General features: G+C 42.5%; 1 protein-coding gene across 2 annotated transcripts in view; it reads left to right on the top strand.

The window, feature by feature from the left end:
* The first annotated feature begins 929 nt into the window (after positions 1-929).
* Positions 930-26,688, top strand: part of WASF2 (WASP family member 2) — a 71,686-nt gene continuing 45,927 nt past the window's right edge. The window contains exons 1-2 of one of the 2 annotated variants that reach the window (XM_054721468.1): positions 930-1,095; positions 13,170-13,286. The gene's annotated coding sequence lies outside the window, so the exon portion shown is untranslated. The remainder of the gene's footprint in view (positions 1,096-13,169; positions 13,287-26,688) is intronic. The other variant, XM_008148012.3, reaches the window with a different exon arrangement.

The following is a 26,688-nucleotide window of genomic DNA, read 5'->3' as shown; positions in this document are numbered from 1 at the left end:
AAGTCTTTCTCAGGGGACACCGGGCCTGCAAGGGAGACATACAGGAGAGGAAACCAAAATATACAGGTTTGAGTCCCAGGGTTGTTTCAAATTCCCTGGGTGACCCAGGGTAAGTCATAGAGTTTCTCTTCTCCAAAACAAGAACACTATCTGCCTTACAGAGTTGCTCTAGAGAATTAAATGAGGTGTCTTTGCTAACTTGCGAATGTCACCTGGATATCCAGCTGCAGCCTTTTATAATCAACAAGATGCACATATACCCACTCACGGGACTGCTCCTATTTCGCAGGACAAACTGAGACACAGATAAATTCAGGAAGTAGTCTGAAGTCGCACAGTTAGGTGAGGGCTGGACTAGGGTCCCGGTCATCTGATCCTGGCCTTTCAGAACCATCTGCCAGTTCCAGGATCCAGGGCCACCCCCCCACTCCCCGGATAGGATCCTGCAGTGGAGATTCGAGCCAGTGACTCACTCTCTCCACCCAACTTTCTGCCCCACCTGAGACCGGGAGGGAAGAGACAAAACTATGCGCAACTTGAGGGGTGTCCACAGCAAGTTCATGAGCTTGGCCCCTCCGCTCCACCAAAAATCCTGGCTACTTTTAACACTAAGAAAAGTAATTCGTCTTTAAATACACTTTGTATGAGTTTTTACACTTTCTTAGGTGGTGTTTTCCTACTTTGAATTTAGGAGTTGGTTTAATGTCATCTCCACCCCCACGTCACTTGGTTTGCCCCTCGCTGTTTACTCCGATTGCGGAAGTAGCTCGGGTGGAGCTCCCGGGACGGTTCTCTGGAGTACGTCTTTTGCGTGGCTATTTAACTGGCATTCCGTTCAGGCCAATGAAAGGCCCGAAAGCCCCAGGCGGGTGAGGCGGAGAGCCAATCAGGGCCGTTGGCGGGGTGTGGCTGCGTCCCAGGGCGGGGAATCGTGTAATGGCGGACGCGGGCCGGTGAAGCACGGCTGGGGGCGTAGCGCACTGAGCGGGGTCCGGCAGAGTGGCAGCCGCCTGGGCGGCCCGCCGGGACAGACCCGAGGCGGAGAGGGGCGACCGGCCGGCCCGTCTGTCGCTGAGGGCGACTGCGCAAGGCCAGGTGAGCAACAAGTCCCTACGGGCGGCCCCGCCGGGCGGTGCTGGGCCCGGCCGGGCCGCCCCTCCCGAGCTGCGCTGGGTCCTGCGGGAGTGGGCGCCTCCTCGCCTGTCACGGGCCCGCAGAGGCCGGGGAGCGGTCTGCGCGGGGCGGCGTCTTACTCTCCACTCCTCCCCAGAGCGGAGGTATCCTGGAGACCCCCTCTGGGACTGGGGCACCGAGTCCATGAGGTTTCGGAAGTGCCCTAACCGGACCTAGCGCTGCCACCAACTCGCTGTGTGGCCTTGGGCAAGTCCCTTCCCTCCCGGGGCCTCAGTTTCCCGATTTTTGACGCGGAGACTTTGCAGTCAAATGTACATGAGTTGGATCCCAGATGTTGTCTGAGATCTCGGGCAAGTTCTTCCTCGGGCGGAGCCTCAGTTTCCATCTATGGGCCATGGAGGAATTGAGGAGCTTTCTGAAACCCCTGGCCTGCTAAGTTGCCAAATGGCGGTTGGACTGTGCGTGTGTGTGTGTGTGTGTGTGTGTGTGTGTGTGTCTGTGTGCAGGGCTTACTGCCGAGTAAGGACAGCTGGCTAAAGGGGCTTTTCCACGAAGCCTTTGGATGGACCCCAGAGTGTGATGGAGTGATGTCTTGGTCCTCCAGGATCCTAGAGCCTCTGAGATGGGAAGTATTCCATAGTTCTCCATAAAACCAGAAGAGGAAGGAATCCTTGGAGCCTCTTGGGGCTATGCTTGAAATTTATGCCCCAAAGAATTCAGGAGGAGTAGGAGGAGGGGAGAACATGCATGGCGCTCCTACTGTGCGTCAGACCTTTAGGCATTATATTCTTCTTTCATTTTTACAGCCACCCTTGAGAATTTACACATAAAGGAAACTAAGTGAAGGAGTTAAATAACTTGCTCACATCACAGTCACCCAGTAAGGTGCAGAGATTACCAAGGATAAGGCGTTTCCTTTGAGACTCCCTGGGCAATGGGGAAGTCTCTGTCCACTTCAAAGAAGTTTGCTTTGCTGCAAATGGGGTGAGGGGTCTGGTCCCAGACCCTTCTGGCATGAAGATCAGCTGGGTCTTGGATTTCCCCTTTGTTCAGTCTGTGAGTAGTTGGAAAAGACCATTTTCTAACTTGTAAACGTCACTTGGAAGTGTGCTAGAACTTGGGAGAGCTCAGTTTGAACCCTGACCGGATGGCCTGTGGAAGAAGAAAGTTCGCCAACTATCTATGGGTGGGTAGGCTTCACACTTGTTTCAGAGTGGTGCCAGCCGGGTAATTTTTCCTCCTCCCTATGACGGCCAAGTTTTCTTGGGATGGAAGAAATTTCCCATTTGATAGTTCAAATGCCTTTGGATTCTTTGAGTAAATAGTTCAACAGCCTTCCTCTGATTAAGCATGTTTCTTTCTTTGTGGTCCCTCTTATCAAAGTTCTAGCTGATTACAGATTGTGGACCTAGATTGGGAGGTAGCTGGGTACTATAAATTGCAGCCCTTAATTTTTCCAGACCTCAGAGCTTTTGGTTAATCAAAATGGTAGGATTGTCCATGTGTATTGTTCTCGGATGTCAATGGTAGGGAAGAAAATTGGAAGAGGAAGTTGCAGAGAAAGAGGGCGTTTCTTAGCAGTGGAGCCAATATGTATTTCTTTGTTTGAAATTCTAAAACCAGAAGGCAGCAACTGCAGGAGGAAGGAAGGAAAGGACTGTGAAACTTTTTTCCCCCGTTCAAATATATGCAAGAGCTGTCCCTGTCCGACTCTGCTTTTACGGAAAAAATCAATTGTAATTTGTTCAACGTTTAGAAATTATAATCTGGAATAAGATCATTTTAGATCTTAAACGCAGATAAACATTTTTAAAAATCAGAACATTTTACGGGGTACGGTATGTTACTTATCAGTAGATGATTCTTTTTCTCAACATAATTAACCAATTGCAGTCCTTGGTTCTGTTTTAACTATGATTTAAATTAGTGCATTTTAACCTAAGAGGAGTTGATCTAGGTATTGGGTGATGCAGATGTCACCATTACTTAAAAAACACATGGTATTTTAGGGTTTTGACATTTGTTAAAAATCTTTTTAGTGCTTTATTTTAAAGGATTGTGTACTGTGAATTACTTATAAGACACTGAATTTATTGCATGTGAACATCTACCTTTATTCTCAGAATTGGTTATATTTTCCATAAAATATTTAATTTTAATTAATATACCAGTCCAAAGTACCTTGTGGCTTTAAAAATTTTTTTTCTTGGGACCGCAGGTGTTTCTGAATTTAGAAGTGTTTGGATTTTAGAAATGGAATATGGTACACGTACTGTGGTTATGTAACATCCAGAGAGGTATGGGGCAGCACCTTATAATCAAACACTTTACTATTTCTGTAGTAAAATGTCAGAATATTTGAACCAAGTGGGATAAATAAATACTATAAATAGCCTCATGTCATTTCACATTAGGTTTTGCTGCCAAATGAATAATGAAAAACTTCATTTTTGCAGCCTTTTGGATTTTGGAATTGAAGTTAAGGGATGGTGAACCTCTATGGATAAAACTTATATGATGACAAGAACAATTACAAGAAAAAACATTGTAAACCAAGTTAATTTCAAAGTCATGGGTTCTAAGAACAGTGTTACATAGAAGAGACTTTTTTTGTTTCATATAATAATCTTATTCTAATTAATATATGCCAATGTGCATTTTTCCTTAAGTACTAAAAATTGCCTTTTTTTTTTTTGAGGATCTGCTTCTGATGCTCCCTAATCATTTCTTTAAATTGTATTTATTTATTTATTTATTTATTTTTGTTAATCCTTACCCTAGGATATTTTTCTCATTGCATTTCAGAGAGGGTATAAAGAAGGGAGGGAGGGGAAGAGACAGAGGAGAGAGAAAACAACATTGATGTGAGAGAGACACTTTGATTGGTTGCCTCCCGAACAGACCCTGACCCAGACCAGGGATGGAACCTACAACCCAGGTACATACCCTTAATGGGGAATCGAACCTGAGACCCTTCAGTCCGTGGGCCAGTGCTCTAACCATTGCGCCATGCCAGCCAGGGCCAAAATTTACCTTTTAATACACTCAGTGGTTCATGTTTTAGATGTTTGACTGATACCCTATTACCCCCATCCCCTTTTTATTTATTTTATTTTAATTTTTAAAATATATTTTTATTGGCTTCAGAGAGGAAGGGAGAGGGAGAGAGAGACAGAAACATCATTGATGACAGAGAATCATCGATTGGCTGCCTCCTGCACGCCCCCTAATGGGGACTGAGCCCGCAACCCAGGCATGTGCCCTTGACCGGAATTGAACCTGGGACCCTTCAGTCCACAGGCCGATGCTCTATCCACTGAGCCAAACCAGCCAGGGCCCCACCCCCTTTTAATGTTTTTATTGATTTAGAGAGAGAGAAACATCTATGTGAGAGAGAAATGTTGATCCGGTTGCCTCTCCCACAGGTGCCCCCTATGGGGATCAAACCCCAAAACCTGGACACGTGCCTTGACTGGGAATCGAACTATTGACCTTTCAGTGCCTAGGAATACGCTCAACCAATGGAGCCACATTGGGCAGTGCTACCCCTCTTTCTAAAAAGGTAATTTATAGTGTCTTATGCTCTTCTTCGTGTAGCAATTAAGAGAATTGCACCCTTTCATGTAATTCAGGAAATACTTATCAGGTGAGGATATGTAGATTCACATTTGCAGAATTTAATGTTCCCTTCAGGGAGGTATTTAGTATACGTTATCACTGCTGGATGGTATTTATGGCAAAAATGTTTATTTTTGCCCTAGCTGGGTGGCTCAGTTGGTTGGAGCATTGTCCTGTACATCAGAAAGGTTGCAGGTCTGATTTCAGGTCTGGACACATACCTAGGTTGTGGGTTCGATCCCTGGTTGGAATGCATATATATGGGAGGCAGCCCATCGATGTTTCTCTCACATCTATCTTTCTCTCTCCCTTCCTCTCTCTCTCTCAAAAGAAAAATAAATTAATAAAACACAACCTTGTGTGAGGATTTAAAAAAAAGAAAAAAATTATTTTTAATTTATGAAGCCTCCACAATTTGCACATCTTGGAAAAGAGTTTTCTAAAATATGTTTAGAGTATTTTTATTTTAAGTGTATGCTATATGAGAAATGTGAGTAGACTAGTCATGAATTTGGGTGATTTCTTTAAATGGCCAAGGACCTCTAAGAGCATATTTACAAAAACTCAGTCTACTCTTGACTTTTCTTGAACATGCTAACTATAGACTGTGGTGACTGGTATTGTTGGAAGTTAAAGAACTATTTCTTTCTGAAAGAAATTCTATGACAGCATGAATTTGAGAGATTCTGAACTTCAGGATTCCACATATCCTTATCCTTCTACTTGGGGTCTCCATAGTTCCTGAGAACAATACTGTCACTGTCTGGAAGATAGAAGGAATGTGGAAAGGTATATCAGGAGTTGCAGGTGGAGTTGGTGTACAGTTGGACTAGGGAACAGGAGCAATTTTTACCCAGATTACTCCAGTTTCTTCTATTTCATAAGCACAGATAATATTGTAAAAGGATTACAAATTAGTGGACTAACATCTTATACCAAGACTGTTGTGATTATTCCTCAAGATAGGAACTCTGTCTTATATTTCTTTTGTATTCTGTAATGCCTAAAGGCCAGAGAACCAAACTTATTTTGCATCAGAGTTTACCATTTAAAAATACTCATATCTGGCCTTGGAGCTTCGGTGTCAATGCACAACCAGGATTGAGGACCACTGACAAGCACATTATAGGTGCTCAATATATACATATTGATTAATTCACTGGCATGAATTGGGTAGTGTGAAAGAGGCCCCAGATTTTTTTTATCAAGTAAAATAGCTTTCGAAGATACCAACACACATCTTAACAGATCTGGAGACCCATAGTCAGTTCATTGCTAGCTACTCTGCCAGCATTACCACCCTGATTTTGTGACCTAGGCATGATTACTCTCTGTGTCAACAGGCTTTTCAAAGTTTTGTTTACTTCTCCAGTGGTGGCCTTACTAAGATCTATTTGGGTGACAATTGCTAAATGAGGAATAGGTAGAAGTACAAGATTGTTGGGGTTTTGGGTGAGGGAGGTAGACTGCTAGACACCAGTGATGCCAGGGGAAGAAATACGGAAAGTTGTAATTTGACTGGGTCTCCAACACATAATATAGTGCATGGAACATAATTGGTATTCTGTAGCTTTTTGTTGACTGAAGAAATGAATGGCTCTCTGGAAAGAGGCATATGAGTTGTGAAGTAAGATGCCTCCTACTCATCCTTCAGAACTGAGCTAAGATGCCATCTATTCCATGAAGCATTTTCAGGAAAAGATCGGTGACTCCCTTGTATGTTTTCTCCTTCCTTAAAGCATTTATCAGGTTATCAGATCTGATATCAGACAAATTATAAAACTCTTTCTCTTGTGAGCTCCTTAAGGGCCAGACCGTATTGGTTTATTTTTGTATGATTGGTGTTCAACATGCAATAAAAGATGTAATAGATGCTAAATTATGGCCTCTGTTTTCTTCATTTTAGTAGGCTTCTCTTTCTTCCAATTCATGGTCTTTTTTAGTTCAGATCAGCAAATATTTATTACTAGAGGCCTGGTGCATGAAATTCGTGCGGGGTGGGGGGGAGGGCGCGTGTCCCTCAGGCCAGCCTGCACCCTCTCCAATCTGGGACCCCTCGAGGGATGTCCAGCTGCTGGTAGGATCGGGCCTAAATGGGCAGTCGGACATCCCTCTCACAATCCAGGACTGCTGGCTCCCAATTGCTTGCCTGCCTGCCTTCCTGATTGCCCCTAACCGCTTCTGCCTGCCAGCCTGATCACCCCCTAACCACTCCCATGCCAGCCTGATTGATGCCTAACTGCTCCCCTGCCAGCCTGTTTGCCCCTAACTGCCCTCTCCTACAGGCCTGGGTCTCCCCCAACTGCCCTTCCCTGTAGGCCCGGTCGCCCCCAACTTCCCTCCTCTGCTGGCCTGGTCAACCCTAACTGCCCTCCCCTGCAGTTTGATCGCCCCCAGCTGCCCTCCCTTGCAGGCCTGGTCCCTCCCAACTGCCCTTCTCTGCTGGCCTGATCACCCACAACTGCCCTCCCTTGCAGGCCTGGTCCCTCCCAACTGCCCTTCCCTGCTGGCCATCTTGTGGTGGCCATCTTGTGTGTTGGAGTAATGGTCAATTTGCATATTACTCTTTTATTAGATAGGATAGAGGCCTGGTGCATGGCTGGGGGCCAGCTGGTTTGCCCTGAAGGGTGACCTGGATCAGGGTGGGGGTTCCCTTGGGGCGTGGGGCAGCCTGGGCGAGGGGCCTGTGGTGGTTTGCAGGCTGGCCATGCCCCCCGGCGACCCAAACGGAGGCCCTGGTATCTGGGATTTATTTATCTTCTATAATTGAAACTTTGTAGCCTTGAGCAGAGCCAAGCCTCCTGCTTGCTCCGTGGCTGCAGCCATTTTGTTGGGATTTATTTATCTTCTATAATTGAAACTTTGTACCTTGAGTGGAGGCCTGGGCCTGCCAGGGTTTGCGGAAAGCTTGGCTTCCTCCATTGCCGGGGAAACCCAAGCCTCCTGCTAGCTCCGTGGCCGAAGCCATGTTGGTTGGGTGAATTTACATACTCGCTCCTGATTGGCTGGTGGGCATGGCTTGTGGGTGTAGGGGAGTGATGGTTAATTTGCTTATTACTCTTTTATTAGATAGGATTCTGAGAGGTATGTCTTCCTTGAATATTGGGGTAGAGTTTCTCAACCTTGGCATTATTGACATTTTGGGCTGGTAATTCTATAATTGTGGAGGGCTTCTGTAATTGTGGAGGGCATTGTAGCATGTTCAGCAGCATTCCGGGTCTCTACCTACAACTTGTGACAACCAAAACTGTCTCCAGATATTGTCAAATGTTTCCTGAAGGGCAAAATTGCCCCCCTATAGAACTACTAAATCAAGGGTAGGGGCGGTATATAATTATAGAGAGAAGTGAGTATAAATGTCCTTAGGTGTACACTCATATTCCTTCTTTCTAGTTATATAGTCTCTTGTCTCTGACTTTTGTATAAGAAAGAAAAATGAGGGAAATCAGGAGGTGACAACCTTGAAAGAGCCCCATTATTTTTATTCTGTTCAAATTTTATTTGATTTGATTTAAATATATTAGAGCAATGCAGATAGCCGAATTATTTATGCAAACAGATCTATGTAAAATCAGTCTCTACCACTGATTAGATGGAGTAAAGAACTACTAGGATATTACTACCTTGCATAAAAGACTTTCAGAAAAGTTCATAGCTGAAAAGTTGAACACCTAAAGAATAATCTGGCTGAAACTGGTTTGGCTCAGTGGATAGAGCGTTGGCCTGCAGACTGTAAGGTCCCGGGTTTGATTCCGGTCAAGGGCATGTACCTTGGTTGCGGGCACATCCCCAGTGGGGGGTGTGCAGGAGGCAGCTGATGGATGTTTCTCTCTCATCGATGTTTCTGACTCTCTATCCCTCTCTCTTCCTCTCTGTAAAAAATCAATAAAGCTGAAATCGGTTTGGCTCAGTGGATAGAGCGTCGGCCTGCGGACTCAAGGGTCCCAGGTTCGATTCCGGTCAAGGGCATGTACCTTGATTGTGGGCACAACCCCAGTAGGGGGTGTGCAAGAGGCAGCTGATCTATGTTCTCTCTCATTGATGTTTCTAGCTCTCTATCCCTCTTTCTTCCTCTCTGTAAAAAATCAATAAAATATATTTTTTAAAAAAAAAGAATAATCTGCATTGGTTTTATAGAGAACTTGCCAGCACTTGTTAGGATCCTTTGCTAATTTTTGAGTTTCATGGCTAAAATATATCTTTTGATGGCCCTGCATAGATACTCTATAACTCTAAAAAACATCTTTAGGCCCTGGCTGGTGTGGCTGAGTTGGTTGAGTGTCATCCCATGCACCGAAAGGTCCCGGGTTCAATTCCCTGTCAGGGTACATATCCAGGTTGTGGGTTCCCCGGTCAGGAACCCACAGGTGGAAACCGATCAATGTTTTCTATCACGTCAATGTTTCTCTTTCTCTCTCTCCCTCTTAAAAAAAAATATCAATAAAAACATAGTTTAAAAAAAACCACGTTTACCCAATAGGCGTGTTTTTCTAAGCTCATTGTTTTTTGTGATAGGTAGATTGGTCAAGGCTGCAATCCTTGGTCCCTTTGGGCATTCATAAAATGATGCCAAGTTAGTAGTAACATTTGGGGACTTCATTCTTCTTTGGACAACTCTCCACAAATAGTGTTATAATCATTCATGTCTTAGTAACCATTAAAGTGAAGTTGAATGAGTGGGTTTTTTTTTTTCCTGTTCCCTTAGAAGTTATGAATGGTACTCTAGAGAATTCAAATGTATAGTTATGAATGGTATCTCAGAATAGTTACCATTCATGTATATGAAACACTCTTTTTAATTTAGAAACCAAACAATTGAATTAGAAACAAGAATTGTTGAATGCTTGAAGAAGAAATAATGTTCAGATATAGAATTTTGATCTTCATAATGATTTCCATACACTAATAAAGAAATTGATTGCCTGTGATATTATTTTTCATGTTTTTCTTTTTTGGCAAAATGTTGAAAAGTCTGAGACATACTCTCTTAGTTATAAGAATAATTCCACTTGAACAGAATTAAGTTTCTTAGTTTTTGAGTATAGAAGACATTTTGGGAAGAAGCAATGGTTCATCTTAGTTCCAATTTGAGTGAATATGTATGTATATATGCACACATACATACTTACACACATATAAATGATGGCAGCATTTAAACTTTGTAACTGACATAGTAAAGTAACAAGAGCAATTATTTTACTCTCAAGCATTTAGAATTGAGACCCTTTTCTCCCCTGATAATGCCATTGCTCTAGCAAGTACTCAGTCTATAAACTTTCTCACAAATTGTATCTTGAAAAATTGTTTAACTGTGTAAAAGAAAGTATTATGTCATGTCCATTGATTTTCCCTTCTATTCACAATTGATAACTGGAAGTAAATTTCCCTTTGTAAGAATACTGATAGTCTTTAAGGAATAGTATTTCTGATGACAAAGGCATCTGTGGAATTATGAGAAGTATAAGACCAACTTTGCCCCCTTCTTTATTTTAATTTTTTCCCTTTTATTTTTAAAGCTCCTTCAACATTCATTGGGTGATAATTTGCAAAGCACAGTGCTCCCACTTTGATCTGTGCTATTACAGTCAGTCCTGAGCACTTGAGATAAATTCTATTATATTAGTAGCTACATTTTATAGATAAACAGGCTCAGAAAGTTAAGTAACTTCCTTAGAGTCACTCAGTTAATAATGGATTTGAGATTGAACCTTGTCTTTTTTTTTTTTTTTTTAATCTTCACCTGAGGATATTTTTTCCATTGAGTCTTTTAGAAAGAGTGGAAAGGAGGGGGGGGAGAGAGAAAAACATCGATGTGAGCGAGACACATCAATTTTTTGCCTTTTGCAGGTGCCCCAATTGAGGGGGGAGGGCGGAGGGGAGGATTGAGCCTGCAACCGAGGTACGTGCCTTTGACTGGGAATTGAACCTGCAACCCTTTGATCTGAGAGTGGACATTCTAACCACTGAACCAAACAGGCCAGGACAAGTAAATCTTCTTCTTTTTTTTAAGATATGTTTTTATTGATTTCAGAGAGAGGGAGAGAGACTAAGAGATAGAAACATCAATGATGAGAGAGAATCATCCATTAGCGGCCTCAAGCCAGCAACTCAAGCATGTGCCCTGACTAGGAATCGAACCGTGATCTCCTAGTTCATAGTTTGACACTCAACCACTGAGCCACACCAGCCAGGCTCCTGTCTTTTTTTAAATGAGATCTTTTAAAGGTAAAATTTACATGCAGTGAAATGAATAGAAATGCAAGTATATTGCCCTAACCGGTTTGGCTCAGTGGATAGAGTGTTGGCCTGTGGACTCAAGGGTCCCAGGTTCGATTCCGGTCAAGGGCATGTACCTCATCGATGTTTCTAACTCTCTATCCCTCTTCCTTCCGCCCTGTAAAAAATTAATAAAATATATTTAAAAAAGAAAAGAAATGCAAGTATATTAATTATGAGTTTTGACAAATGTAAACACGTGTAGCCAACACCCCAAACAAGAGAACATTTTCTTCAAAGTTTCCTCACACTCCTTCTAGTCAATCCCCACTGTCTTTTAGGCAGCAGCCAGTGTTCTGATTTCTATCACATATTAATTTTGCCATTATTAACTCACAGTATGCACTCCTTTTTTTTTTTTTTTAAAATATATTTTATTGATTTTCCACAGAGAGGAAGAGAGAGGGACAGAGAGTCAGGAACATCGATGAGAGAGAAACATCGATCAGCCGCCTCCTGCACACCCCCTACTGGGGTTGTGCCCGCAACCAAGGTACATGCCCTTGACCGGAATCGAACCTGGGACCCTTGAGTCCGCAGGCCGACGCTCTATCCACTGAGCCAAACCGGTTTTGGCTGCACTCCTTTTTTGTCTGAATTCTTCTGTTCAACATAAAGTTTTTGAGATTCCTCCACATTGATGTGTATATCAGTATGAACTCAAGTCTTTTGATAAATATCTAGAGTTCTTTCCAACAAACGGTAGCTTCTAATTTGCTTATTCTTATATCACATCCATTTTTATTTTTGCTTTGATATCCACGTGTAATTTATTTCCTTTTCCTGCTATCCTAGATTTATTTGTTTATAAAATCTCTTTGAAATTACAAAAGTAATACATGCTCATTCCAACAAATGACATGACCAGAAGTGAATAAAGCATGAACATCTCCTCAGATTTATTTTTATTTCTGCCTTTTTCCAATTATGAAAATGAGTGCTCTTTGTAAAAAAAAAAAAAAAAAAAAAGCCATATTAAAAAGATAAGAAGCAGAGAATAAGAATCACCCATAATCCCACCAGTTAGCATTTTGATATATTTTCCTCTTTGTCTGCACTTTTAAAAATATATATATATATTTCTTTATTGATTTCAGAGAGGAAGGGAGGAGAGATAGAAACATCAATGATGAGAGAGAATCATTGATCAACTGCCTCCTGCACGCCCCCTGCTGGGGATCAAGCCCGCAACCCAGGCATGTGCCCTTGGCTGGAATTGAACCTGGGACCCTTCAGTCTGCAGGCTGATGCTCTATCCATTGAGCCAAGCTGGCTAGTGCTCTTTCTCTGCACTTTGTTTACCATAGCTGAGACCATAGTTGAGGAATTTTTAGGCTTCCCTTCTTATATTAGGCTTGTCATATCCTCATTAATCAGTTCTTGTTATTTCAACGTTCATGCTTGTGGCCACCCTAAATTGAAGTAGCTGGTAGGACCTTGGCTGGATTGGCCTTGTCAGGCAGCATTTTTGAATACTCAACCGTACACTCCTTCATCACTAACCTCATTCTCTCATGTACAACACCCAACATTTCTTGTAAAGTAGGAGGCAATATAGTTCTGTGGTTATGAGTGTAGATTCTGGAGTCCTTCCATTTGGGTTCAGATGTTGGCTTCTCTGCTGGCCCATGTGGCTCAGTGGTTGAGTGTTGACCCAGGAACCAAGGGGTCATTGGTTTGATTCCTGGTCCGACCTTCTGCAAGCCACTCCCCACACACCCTGCCATGGGGGGTGGGGATCAAGCCTGCAACCTGGGCATGTGCCCTGACCGGGGACCTATTGGTTCATAGGTTGATATTCAACCACTGAGTCACACAGTTGCTGGGCCACTGGTTGCTTCTCTATGTGCCCTGATTTGGGACAATGCTCTAACCAACAGCTACCTGGCCAGGGCTGAATTATTATTTTTTATATTCTGTACTCCCCATCTGAGTAATGAATTTTAGCACTTTATTTACTGAATTGGGTAGTAAACTATTACGTTTTTTGTTTTGTTAATCCTTATCTGACAATATTAATCCTCATCTGAGGATATTTTTTCCATTGCTTTTCAGAGAGAGTGGGAGGGAGGGAGTGGGCGGGGAGTGAGAGAGAGAAACATTGTTGTGAGAGACACATATTGCCTGGTTGCCTCTTGCAGGTGCCCCAACTGGAGGTGGGAGCAAACCCACAACCCAGGTACATGCCCTTGATCAGGAATTGAACCCAAGACCCTTTGGTGCATGGGCTGATACTAACCACTGAGCCACCGGCCAGGGTGAGTAAACATATTTTTTATTGGTCCTCATAAAAGCAATAGCTGCTGAGAAGTAAGTATATACCATGTGCCAGGTGCCTTGCCTCTCCCTACTCCAATCCTTCAAATTAGTTGTTATTTACAGATGAGAAAAGTGAGGCTCAAAGAAATTCAGGAATGTGCCCATGGGCTAGAATTCAAAACCAATCAAACTCCCTCCTTTCTCTCTCTGTCTCTGTCTCTGTCTCTCTCTCTTTTTGACATTTATGATTCTAAAACCTGGGCTTAAAATTTTTTAAAAATAGACTTTATTGTTTCTTTAGAGTTCTGGTTTATACTAGTAAGTTCTAAGATTTGGTGCAGTCTCTTTTTACTATTTCATACCCTCTGTTTCATATTCAAGTGTCCTTTATATATCTATATCTCTATTTTAAAAAAATCCCTATGCATGCAGAAGTTCCCCTTCCTTTGGTCTTTTTGGATAGCTTTCTAGATCTTCTCTATATTACCTTTTTTTGTGCTATTATGACTACAACTGTACATTCTATTCTAGGTACAGATACACTTTGGTTTGTACAAGGGCAGGATAGTGTGCGCTGAGTTTCCAAAGCTTTCCTAACAACAGCTAGCATGTTGTTGCCTTTTGGTAGCTGTATTCAGGATAAGTCCAGGGACTCAGAAACGCTTTTCTTTAGAGCTCATCACCTAATAATTATAGTTTGGACTATTTTTCCATTTGCATTACCTGATTTTTGTCTACATAGGAGCTATTTTTCACATTTCTCAACATGCAACTTTATACCATCATACTTCATGCTATTGCTATAGAGTTACCTGCAAATTGAGAAAATTTCACTAGTTTTTTTCCTAGATAATTTCTAAAAGTGTTTAATTCAATATCAATCCCTGGGTGATCCCTTTGTTTATACATCTTCATCTAGAGAAGGGACTGTATCAGAACTCTTATTTCTGTTTCTAAATTAATTCTCGGGGGGGGGGGGGGCGGGGATTAGTCTTAAGTCATATTTATTTGTTGTTTTCAGTAGCCTTTGAAGAGGTTTTAAAAAAAAATTCTGTCTAATTTTTATTATATCATGCATCCTCTCACTTCAGGTATGCATATGTGTTACTGATGTCTTGTAAATTTCCAAAGTGGCTGCACCAGTTTACATTTCCACCAGCAGTGTATGAGCCAATTTTTCTACATTCTCACCAATATTTTTATTGTCTTTTTAATTATAGTCATCCTGGTAGGTTCAAAGTGATAACTTATGTCTTGATTTGTATTTCTCTAATGATTAATGATGTTGAACATCATTTCATGTGTTTGTTGGCTATTTGTGTATCTTCTTTTCTTTGGAGAATGTTTATTTAAATGGTTTTACCTGTTCTTTTTTTTTTCATTAAAATATTTTTATTTATTATTTTAAAAAATCTTTATTGTTAAAAGTATTACATATGTCCCCTTTTTCCCCCCTTTGACCCCCTCCAGCCTGCCCTCTTACTGATTTTAGAGAAAGGGGAAGGGAGAGGAAAGAGAGCGCAACACTGATCAGCTGCTTCCTATGCGTCCCCTACCAGGAATCAAACCAAATTCTTTTTTTTTTAAATTCTAGTTTTCCTCATATAAATTTTAGAATACCTTTTAATTTTTATTTATTTATTATTATTATTATTTTTTTTAATCCTCCCCAAGGATATTTTTCCATTGATTTTTAGAGAGAGTAGAAGAGAGAGGGAGAGACAGAGAGAAATGTTGATGTGTTTGATTGGTTGCCTCCTGTATGCATCTGGACCAGGGCCTGGGCTGGGGAGGAGCCTGCAACTGAGGTATATGCCCTTGACCAGAATCAAACCTGGGACCCTTCAGTCTTCAGGCCAATGCTTTATCCACTGAGCCAAACTTATTTTTGTTAGTAAATATTTCATTATATATCTCTCAAATACAAGTATTTCCCCATTGGAGCATAATTATATCAGCATTGTCATATCCCAATATCTTTAAATATCCAGTCACTTAAGGAGTTTTAAGCCCTGAGCAGTGTGTTCAGTGGTTAGAGTGTTGGCCCATGAACTGAAGGGTTGAGAATTCAATTCCCAGTCAAGGGCACATACCTGGGTTAGGTGTGACTCCCAAGTAACCACTTGTAGGAGGCAACCAATCTCTACCCCCGCCCCCTTCGCTCTCTCTAAAAATCTATGGACAAAATAGCCTCAGGCCCTAGCTGGTTTGGCTCAGTGGCTAGAGCGTTAGCCTGTAGACTGAAGGTCCCAAGTTTGATTCCGGCCAAGGGCACATGCCCGGGTTGCGGGCTCAATCCCCAGTAGGCAGCCCATCAGTGATTCTCTCTCATCATTGATGTTTCTATCTCTCCTCCCTTCCTCTCTGAAATCAATAAAAGTATTTTTTTTAAATATCCTCAGATGAAGATTAAGAAAAAATAAATTTTAGGCAGGGGTGGGGGTAGGGAAGGTGTATATGATATGATTTCCATTTTTAAAAGATTAACCCAGTTGTTGCAAACAAAGTGGGTTATCTGGGAGGAGGATTGATTGTCCCAGGTAATGCTAGATACTTCAACTATGTTGATGGAAAAAGAAATGGAAAGTGGATGTATTTTGTATATATTTTGATGATCGATTAGATAGGAGGGTCAAGGAGGAAGACAAGGATTGATCATGCCTTCCTTCTGAAAATTCTTTTCTTAGCTTTTAGGACAAAGCATTGGTCTGATTTTCCTTCTACCTTCCTTGATGCTTCCTTCTTTGTCAGTCTCTAGGTTATCTGTGACCTTGCCTCTCTGTTTGTGCTTTTGTATTGGGAAGTCATCTACTCTTTCATGTCTTCAAGTATATCCTCCATGTAGTAACTCCCAGATCTCTATTTGCACCTCTCAATCCCAGTTCCAGAATTCTTTATAAAAAAAATAATTTAGAAGTAAATTTTCTTTTTTAAAAAAATATTTTATTGATTTCTTACAGAGAGGAAGGGAGAAGGATAGAGAGTCATAAACATTGATGAGAGAGAAACATCAATCAGCTGCCTCCTGCACACATCCTACTGGGGATGTGCCCACAACCAGGGTACATGCCCTTGACCGGAATCGAACCTGGGATCCTTCAGTTCGCAGGCTGACACTCTGTCCACTGAGCCAAATCGGTTAGGGCTAAAAGTAAATTTTCTATTGCAGTTACATATAACAGTCCCAGAATTCTTACTGGATCACGCCACCTGGATATTCCTTTTGCATCTCCTGCTTTTTGTGTACTGGTTGCTTTTGGGAACTAGTGGTGAGATTTGTATAGCTTATTTCCTCCTTGCTTAGGAGATAGGTTTACATGTTTTATGGATGGACTAGAGGCCCAGTGCACGAAATTCATGCACGGGGGTGGGGGGGTGTCCCTCAGCCCAGCCTGCACTCTCTCCAATCTGGGACCCCTCAAGGGATGCCCGACTGTCCGACTGGGATTGGGCCTAAACGGGCATTTGGACATCCCTTTCACAATCAAGGACTGCTGGCTCCCAACTGCTCGCCTGCCTGCCTTCCTGATTGCCCCTAACCGCTTCTGCCTGCCAGCCTGATCACCCCCTAACCACTTCCATGCCAGCCTGATTGATGTCTAACTGTTCCCCTGCCAGCCTCTTTGCCCCCAACTTCCCTCCTCTGCTGGCCTGGTCACCCCTAACTGCCCTCCCCTGCAGGGTTGATCGCCTCCAACTGCCCTCCCTTGCAGGCCTGGTCCCTCTCAACTGCCCTCCCTTGCAGGCCTGTTGCCTCTCAACTGCCCTCCCCTGCTGGCCATCTTGTGGTAGCCATCTTGTGTCCACATGGGGGCAGGATCTTTGACCACATGGGGGCAGCTATATTGTGTTTTGGAGTAATGGTCAATCTGCATATTACTCTTTTATTAGATAGGATGTTACACCTTTTATACAGGTTTTAATGACGGAGCCTTTGATTTTCTAAGAAAGATGCTTAGCACACGTGGGCATTTTCCTTCAGGGCCTTGGCTTCCTCATAGGTTAAAATGTGACAGTTAAGCTTATCTTCTGCCCCGCCAACCCCCCTACCAACGTCTTCCATGATGTGCTACTCTTTATCCTGACTCACATGTTTCATTCATTCAGTCAGGACTGATATAGGACTGCCAACATACCAAACATTGGCTCCACTGTTTTCCCAGATCATTCAGATGTAAGGCCTTAGTTACTGTTGACTTCCCTGAACGCCCTATCTCCTTTCATACCAAGACACTCTCAGGTCCTTCCCTGTCTTTTTCTCCCAGTACTCCAGTTCAGATCCTTTGTTACCTTTTGCCTTGACTATTGTCCCTACTTCCAATCTTCCTTTCCAGCTCTATTCTGTTCTTTGCTTAAGTGAGATGTCTGGCATCTTCCTAAATATTCTGTAATCTATGACTCCATTTGTGTGACTCTTATCATTTAATGACTAAAGTACAGACTCGGCCTGATAGTTCAGGTTCTGTGATCTGGCCCAGCTTGTCTTTCCAGCCTTGCTTCCCATTGCTTTTGCAATACTGTACTCATCTTTGTTCCCTATAAATAATCTCATTATATTTTCTGCTCACACTGTCTATCTACCTTCAGTAATACTCCTTGTCTCTGCATGCCCCAATTCTGCCCTTTTTTTTTTCCCTAATCCTCACCTGAGGATATGTTTCCATTGATTTTATAGAGGAAGGGAGAGGGAGAGAGAGAGAAACATTGATTGGTTGCCTGCCCTCCTGCATACACCCTGACCTGGGATGGAATCTGCAACCTGGGTATGTGTCCTGATTGGGAATTAAAACCATGACCTTTTGTTGTATGGGATGAAGCTCCAACCAATTGAGCCACATTGGCCAGGCTCCTGCCTTTTTTTTTTTTTTTTTTTGTCATTTTTTTTCTTGTTTTGTTACTCCTCACTCAAAGGTATTTTTCCATTGATTTTTTAAAAATACATGTTTTTATTGGCTTCTTTTAGAGAAAGAAGAAGGGAGAGGGATAGAGCGACAGAAACATTGATGAGAGAGAAACATCAAAGATCGGCTGTCCCCTACTAGGGTTCAAGCCTACAACCTGGAATCAAAGTGGTAACCTCTTGGTTCATGGGTCGACGCTCAGCCACTGAGCCACACCAGCTAGGCTCCATTGATTTTTAGAGAGAGTGGCAGAGAGAGGGAAAGACAGAAATATCGATGTGAGAGAGAAATATATCGATTGGTTGCCTCCTGCATGCGCCCTGACCAGGGCCCAGGCTGGGGAGGAGCCTGCAACTGAGGTATGTGCCCTTGACCAGAATCGAACCCAGGACCCTTCCATCTGCAGGCTGACACTCTGTCCACTGAGCCAAACTGGCCAGGGCAAAAAAACATACATTTTTTAAAAAGGTAAGAAGAAACAGGTGAAATTCATTTCCACTAATATTTTGATAACCTAATAATTGGAAACTATTAGCATTTCAACATACAATTAATAAAAAATTATTAATATGATAGTTTACATTCTTTTTTAAATACTAACTCTTTGTGACTTGGCGTGTGCTAAAGCACATATCAATTCAGATGAGCCATATTTCACATGCTTAATATCCACATGTGTATAGTGGCTACAATTGGACAGCTTAGCTCTAGGCTTTACTTGAATCAGGTTCTTGCTTTGGCATTAACACTTCTTAAATGGTGTTGTATTCTTCCACTAGGAGGCTTATAATGTCCAGGTGTGTTTTTTTGTGTTATATGTGTCATGGATAACGATTATCTAGATCCTTTATTTCATTAGATGTTTGCAAAATGATGATATTATAAATCTATCATTCTTCATTTATTAGCTGAAATATTTTTAAAAAGAAAAACTTTTTCTTATCAACTCTTTGGTTACCCTGAGATTTGATTTGTGTAAGAAAGGCAGGATATATACTTGATTCTTTCCCATTTATTTCTTTATTTGTAGATTTTAAAAATAAGTTGGTTCCCTGACATACTCTGAAGCATAGTAGCCTCCATCTTGGGTAAAAACTGCTGTTTAAAATTTTAACCCTACTATTCTCCAAAGGGGATCAGTGAGGTTTTTTTTCAAGCATCATGAATTTATGGGTTTTAACATTTGTTATGTTTTAATTCAATGAAGTTATTTTTTTAATATATTTTATTGATTTTTTACAGAGAGGAAGGGGGAGGGATAGAGAGTTAGAAACATTGATGAGAGAGTAACATCGATCAGCTGCCTCCTGCACACCCCCCAATGGGAATGTGCCCGCAACCAAGGTACATGCCCTCGACTGGAATCGAACTCGGAATCCTTCAGTCCGCAGGCCGATGCTCTATCCACTGAGCCAAACCAGTCAGGGCTCAATGAAGTTATTCTTAATGATGTTCAGTTTGTCCCTGTAGGAGCCTATTCAGGTTGGCTACTGATTCCTTTTGACATAACTGTAGTAGTCTTTGATTGTGTCCCTTGCTTTCTAGTATGATAAGAGGTTCCAGACTCCTCTAGTACATTTCCTGCCCTTTAGCCAAAAAGCTGTTGGTCCTTTTAGTGAGACATTGTATTTGGAGACCACATTGATACTGGCTCCTTCATTGAATGATAAATGAGGAAACTAGAGGCTAAAAAAAGTAGAGTGAGCCGAGACCGGTTTGGCTCAGTGGATAGAGCATCGGTCTGCGGACTGGAAGGTCCCAGGTTCGATTCTGGTCAAGGGCATGTACATTGGTTGCGGGCACATCCCCCGGTGGGGGGTGTGCAGGAGGCAGCTGGTCGATGTCTCTCTCTCATCGATGTTTCTACTCTCTATCCCTCTCCCTTCCTCTCTGTGAAGAATCAATAAAATATATTTTTTAAAAAATAGAGTGATTTAACCAAGGTCACATGAATTTAACAGCATAATCTGGCCTAGAACCCTAGCCTGGCTCTTTGCTCTTTGGCATTGCTATTTTGTTTTGCTTCCTTTACCTAGCTTCTAGGACAGGTGGTTAACTGCATTTGTGCTTTGACTCTAGGACATCAGGAGAAATAGTGTTTTTTTGTTTGTTTGTTTTTAAATATGTTCTTACTGATTTCAGAGAGGAAGGGTGAGGGAGAGAGAGGTAGAAACATCAATGATAAGAGAATCGTTGATCAGCTGCCTCCTGCACGCCCTCCATTGGGGATCAAGCCCGCAACCTGGGCATGTGCCCTTGACTGGAATCGAACCCGGGACCCTTCAGTCTGCTGGCTGATGTTCTGTCCACTGAACCAAACCAGCCAGGGTGAGAAATAGGTTTTGTAGGTTATCATTGGAGGTACAATCAGAACTCATTAATTTGGGCTAATTGGGGTAAATCCTAGTGAGATTGTTGTATGTTGTTTTTCTTTAGGTGCAGCTGTTACTTGGGAGTCATACAGTAGCTGAAACTAGGCTAATAGTGTTACCAGGTTATTTTGTTAGGTAGAGATCCTTGGACCTCGTTTAATGAATAGCTGAGAATGATGTGCTATTTACGTTAATTGTATGTAAATTAGACTCCAGAAATACTTAAAAACAATTCATTAAACATTTTCCCCTGCAATCTTATTTACACTGTTTTCTTCACCAGTCTTCTTAGAGTGCAGAGGTAAATTTCAGCTCAGATCTGAATTTATCTCAAGTTTCAAATGTGTGGAGTTTGTATTAATAAAGTGTTGCTGCAACGTTCAGAGAATTTTAGAAAGAATATTTGAGAAAGTGAAGAGGAAGAGCATCTGAGCATGAGACATCTGGCAGTTTCAGCCAATCAGAATGCAACTCTTTGCATTTAAAAATAAGCAGGCCCGGGCCACTGTGGCTCAGTTGGTTGGAGCTCTGTTCCATGCACCCAAGGGTTGCAGATTCGATTCCTGATCAGGGCACATACCCAGGTTTAGGGTTCAGTCCCCATTGGCAGCCAATCTCTGTTTCTCGCTCATATCAGTGTTTCTCCCCTACCCCCCTTTCTCTCTCTAAAAACTCAATGAAAACCATATCCTCAGGTGAGGATTAAAAAATAATAAAATAAATAAAAAGCCTAGCTAATAAAAGAGTAATAGGCAAATTGACCATCACTCCAACACACAAGATGGCCGCTCCCATGTGGTCAAAGATGGCTGCCCCCATGTGGACACAAGATGGCCGCCACAAGATGGCCAGCAGGGGAGGACAGTTCGGGGCAATCAGGCCAGCAGGGGAGCAGTTACGCATCGATCAGGCTGGTGGGGGAGTGGTTAGGGGATGATCAGGCTGGCAGGCAGAAGCAGTTAGGAGCAACCAGGCAGGCAGGCAGGCGAGCGGTTGGGAGCCAACAGTCCTGGATTGTGAGAGGGCAGTCAGACATCCCTCGTGGGGTCCAAGATTGGAGAGGGTGCAGGATGGGCTGAGGGACACACCACCCCCGTGCACGAATTTCGTGCACCGGGCCTCTAGTAAATATATAATAATATAAATAAATAAAATTTAAATATGCATTTGAGTGGCAAAGAGCTTTCAGAAAGCTTGTTCACTTTACCTCAAAAGCAATTATCACCTTAGAGCCTCACTCAGAGATACTTGTGTATTGAGGAACAGAGGATCCAGGTGTGTGAGGGTTGACTGTGTTGCCTATTAGCTCCATGGCACAAAGTAAGTCACTTGATCTCTCTGAGTCTTAATTTATTCATCTATAATGAGGTAGTTAAAATTGGGAGTGGTAATACATGTTCTTTTTACCTCATAGATTTCTTGTGAGATTCAAATCAGCTAATTAATCAAATAATATAATAGATACTTATTGAATTAACTAGAGGCCCGGTGCACAAAATTTGTGCACTGGTGGGGGGTTCCTCAGCCCAGCCTGCGCCCTCTCATAGTCCAGGAACCCTCGGGGGATGTCCGGCAGTCAGACATCCCTAGAGCTGCCATGGAGGCAGGAGAGGCTCCTGCCACCGCCACTGTGCTTGCCAGCCGTGAGCCCAACTTCTGCTGAGTGGCGCTCCCCATGTGGGAGCACACTGACCACCAGGGGGCAGCTCCTGCATTGAGTGTCTGCCCCCTGGTGGTCAGTGTGCATCATAGCAACTGGTCATTCCGCTGTTGGACTGAACCCAGCTCTCTGACATCCCCCGAGGGGTCCCGGATTGCGAGAGGGCGCAGGCCAGGCCAAGGGACCCCACGGGGCACAATCAGAGCCAGGAAGGGACACGGGAGGTTGGCCAGCCGGGGAGGGACTGTGGAAGGGCTCCAGGGCGTGTCCAGCCCGTCTTGTTTAGTCCCAATCGGCTGGACCCCAGTAGCAAGCTAACCTACCAGTCAGATCATCTGCCCCCTGGTGGTCAGTGCACGTCATAGCGAGCGGTTGAGTGGCCTTAGCATATTACACTTTGATTGGTTGAATGGCCGACCGAACACTTAGCATATTAGGCTTTTATTATATAGGATGAGAGATGATATGAAAGTGCTTTTTTAACTAGAAGTTTTGTATGACCCTAAGCATAATTAGAATAATATAGATTAGGTATACTAATACATACTAGTGATCAGAAGCAAGACAGCAGAAGGAGGAGATTTAACCTTTTGCACTCGGATGTCGAGTGTGACTTGACATGGTTAGCATTAGAATAAAGGAATCGAGAAAAAAGCAAGCGAGTGCAAAGGGTTAAGAAGTCTATCCAGAACTTATAGCCATTTTACTACAAAGGCATATAGCCCTCACACCTCAGGGCCTCTGAGAGCATCGCAGTTTTATAGCATAGTACCACTGTTGATGTGAAGACCCTGAGTTACCAAGAAAAGGTTAAATTATGATTAATATATTCTGTTTAAGAAATAATGGATATGCACAATATATTTTAGTGTTTTTTTTATAAAATGGCTTAAAAAAGTATAGTATCTAAAGAATTATTTCCATTATCTGACAATTCTATCTTAGGTGGAGTCAGTCATTCTCCAAAAGCAGCTAACAACTGCATTAAATGCCAGTTGCTACTCTACATTTTTTATGTATATTTTCTCCTCTATTTCTCCCAATATCCCATGAGATAGGAACTGTTATTAATCTCCATTTTACAGATAGAAAAACTGATATACAAAGAGATTAAGAAATCTGCCCATGATTCTGGATTGGGATCCTGGGTTGAGGGGAAAAAATTCCTAAAAGAGCATTATTGGGATGCTGGTAGAATTTAGATATGGACTTTTTGTTAGTTGATTATGTGTCATTGTTAAATTCCCTAAGATGATAATTGTACTATAGTTTGTTCTTAAGAGTTGACTTTGACTCCCTGAAGTATTTAGAGATATGGACACCATGTCAGCAACCTATTATCAAGTGGATAAAAAATTAGTAAGAAAATTATATGTGTACTGGTATACCCTAGCTGGTTTGGCTCAGTGGATAGAGTGTCAACATGTGGACTCAAGGATCCCAGGTTTTATTCTGGTCAAGGACACATGCCCCAGTTGTGGGCTCGATCTCCAGTAGGGGGCATGCAGGAGGCAGCCGGTCAGTGATTCTCATCATTGATGTTTCTATTTCTCTCTCCCTCTCCCTTCCTCTCTGAAATCAATAAAAATATATTTTAAAAAAAAAGGAAAATTGGGAGAAACCAAGATGGCAGCATAAGGTATACACCTGTATATGCTGCCTCTCACAACCACACCAAAACTACAACTAAAAGACAAAACATCTATTACCCAGAACCACGGGAAAGCTGGCTGAGTAGAAGTTCTACAACTAGAAGGAAAGAGAAAAGAGCATTGAGACCGGGTAGGACCTGCACAGGCGCGGAAAAGCAGAGGTACGGAGGCACGCGAATCGGGCTGACTACTGGGTGCGCTGTTTTTTTTAATACGAAGGGAGACACAAGCTCCCGAATGCTCTGAACTCCAGTTTCCGGCGAGACTCTGGGGACCCAGACTCCTACGGGGAGAAGCTGGACTGTCTGGCATCAGGTGGGAAAGTGAGGGTGGCTCTCTTGCAGAGGTGCACGCAGGAATCATTGTTTACTGCGCTGGGGTACAGGACGTGGAAATGCGGAGACCCAGAAAGGGCTGACTGGCAGCCATCGCTGTTTGCCACGCCCTAGTGATTCCCTGAGACCCCGCCCCGCCCACTTTACAAACCCGCCCGAGCTTTTGCAAATGAATGGCCTGCCCTATCGCAGCTTAACCTAACAAACTGCAGCTGGGTCAGCTCTAAAACTTCCAAACCCCAAGCAAAGAGAAATCTGCAGATCTTGCTGTAGCTCCTGCTGCGTAGCTGACCTGCACCTCCTTGGGAGATCCAGGATCTAGTGTACCTAGTGGTCAGTGTGAGATGACATCAGATTTCAACTCCTCAGATCCATAAGTGACACACTCAAGAGGCAGACTCAGTGAGCACCAAAGCCCCACTGAAGCAAGTGCTGCCTCATAAGAGTGTCTCCAGCACAGCAGTTTTTCCATTATAGACACAGCTGATCCTCACAGCCAATTGGCCTGGAGGTCAATTTCTTCCAGTGAACCAATAGCAATCAAGGCTTAACTACAACAAGACTGTGCACACAGCCCACAAAGGGGTGCACCAAGAATGCCACCTCAGGTGATTGGGGAGGCTGAACCACTGGGCCCTATAGGTCACCTGCCACACAAAGCCACTCCATCAGCACAGGGAAGTAGCCAAAATGCGGAGACAAAGAAATGTCACGAATGAAAGAAATGGAGGAAAGCAAACTACTGGATATAGAATTCAAAACCAGTTATAAGGTTACTCAAGAATCTTCTAGAAACCTCCGAGGAACTTAGTGAGACCTTCAAGGATCTTAATGAGAATGCCAAAAAAGTGGAAAAGGACCAGTCAGAAATTAAGCATACACTGTCTGAAATAAAGAATAATATACAGAAATTCAACAGTAGACAAAAGGACCCCAAGAATCAAACCAAAGATTTGAAATATGAGGAAGCAAAAAACACCCAACCAGAAAAACAAAAAGCAAAAAGAATCCAAAAATATGAAGATAGTGTAAGGAGCCTCTGGGACAACTTCAAGCGTACCAACATCCAAATTATGGGGGTCCAGAAGAAGAGAGAGAGCAAAATATTGAAAACCAATTAGAAGAAATAATGACAGAAAACTTCCCCTACCTGGTGAAAGAAATAGACTTACAAGCCAGGAAGCACAGAGAACCCCAAACAAGAGGAATCCAAAGAGGACCACACCAAGACACATCATAATTAAAATGCCAAGGGCAAAAGACAAAGAGAATCTTGAAAGCAGCAAGAGAAAAACAGTTAGTTACCTACAAGGGAGTACCCATACGACTGTCAGCTGATTTCTCAACAGAAACTATGCAGGCCAGAAGGGAGTGGCAAGAAATATTCAAAGTGATGAACAGCAAGAACCTACAACCAAGATTACTCTATCCAACGAAGCTATCATTTAGAATTGAAGGTCAGATAAAGAGCTTCACAGACAAGAAAAAGCTAAAGGAGTTCACCACCAAACCAGGATTATATGAAATGCTGAAGGGTATTCTTTAAGAAGAGGAAGAAGAAGGAAAAGGTAAAGATAAAAATTATGAACAACAAATTCATATCTATCAACAAGTGAATCTAAAAATCAAGTGAATAAAAAATCTGATGAACAGAATAAACTGGTGAATATAATAAAATCAGGAGCATAGAAAGGGAGTGGACTGACAATTCTCGGGGGGGAAGGGGGTGTGAGGGGTGTGGGAAGAGATTGGACAAAAATCTCACACCTATGGATGAGGACAGTGGTGGGGGTAAGGGCATGAGGTTAGGGGGGGGATCGGATGGAGGGGAGCTATGGGGGGGAGAAAAGAGGAACATCTGTAATAATATGAACAATAAAGATTTATTTAAATAAAATGTGTGTGTGTGTGTAAAGAAAGAGAGAAAGTAAAAGTGGCAAAATGTTCATTGGTGAACCTAGGTGAAGAGCATTGGGGAGTTCTTTGTACTATTCTTGCAACTTTTGTCCAAGTTTAGAATTATTTCAAAATAAAAAGTAAAACAACAAAAAATTTCCTGAGGTCACACAGGTAGAGTTTATATAATAGCAGGGCTGAGATTTGAACTCAGACCATTTGTTTCCAGAAGCCATGTTGTTGTTTTGTTTGTTTTTTTAATCTTCCATGAATTCTTTTTCTCCCCAATTGATTTTAGAGAGAGAGTGGAAGAGAGAAGCATCTATTTGTTATTACACTTATTTATGCATTCATTGTATGTTCCCTGACTGGGGATTGAACCTGTAACCTTGGTGTATTGGGAGGATGCTCTAACCAACTGAGATGCCCATGTTCTTAATCACAGTGCTATTTTGCTGTTATATTCATGGTGCTAGATAAATGTGGTAAATCTATACTGAATGTTACATAATTGAGACTTTGCTTGGATTCTGAACATTGATCTGTTTTAGCAGTTTTGCCTCCTGGTTCCTCAAGGATAGGGTT

Source organism: Eptesicus fuscus, chromosome 9 (genome assembly GCF_027574615.1).
Source record: "Eptesicus fuscus isolate TK198812 chromosome 9, DD_ASM_mEF_20220401, whole genome shotgun sequence".
Taxonomy (NCBI): domain Eukaryota; kingdom Metazoa; phylum Chordata; class Mammalia; order Chiroptera; family Vespertilionidae; genus Eptesicus; species Eptesicus fuscus.
The sequence above is the reverse complement of the archived record's forward strand: the minus strand, read 5'-3'. Positions and strand labels throughout refer to the sequence as shown.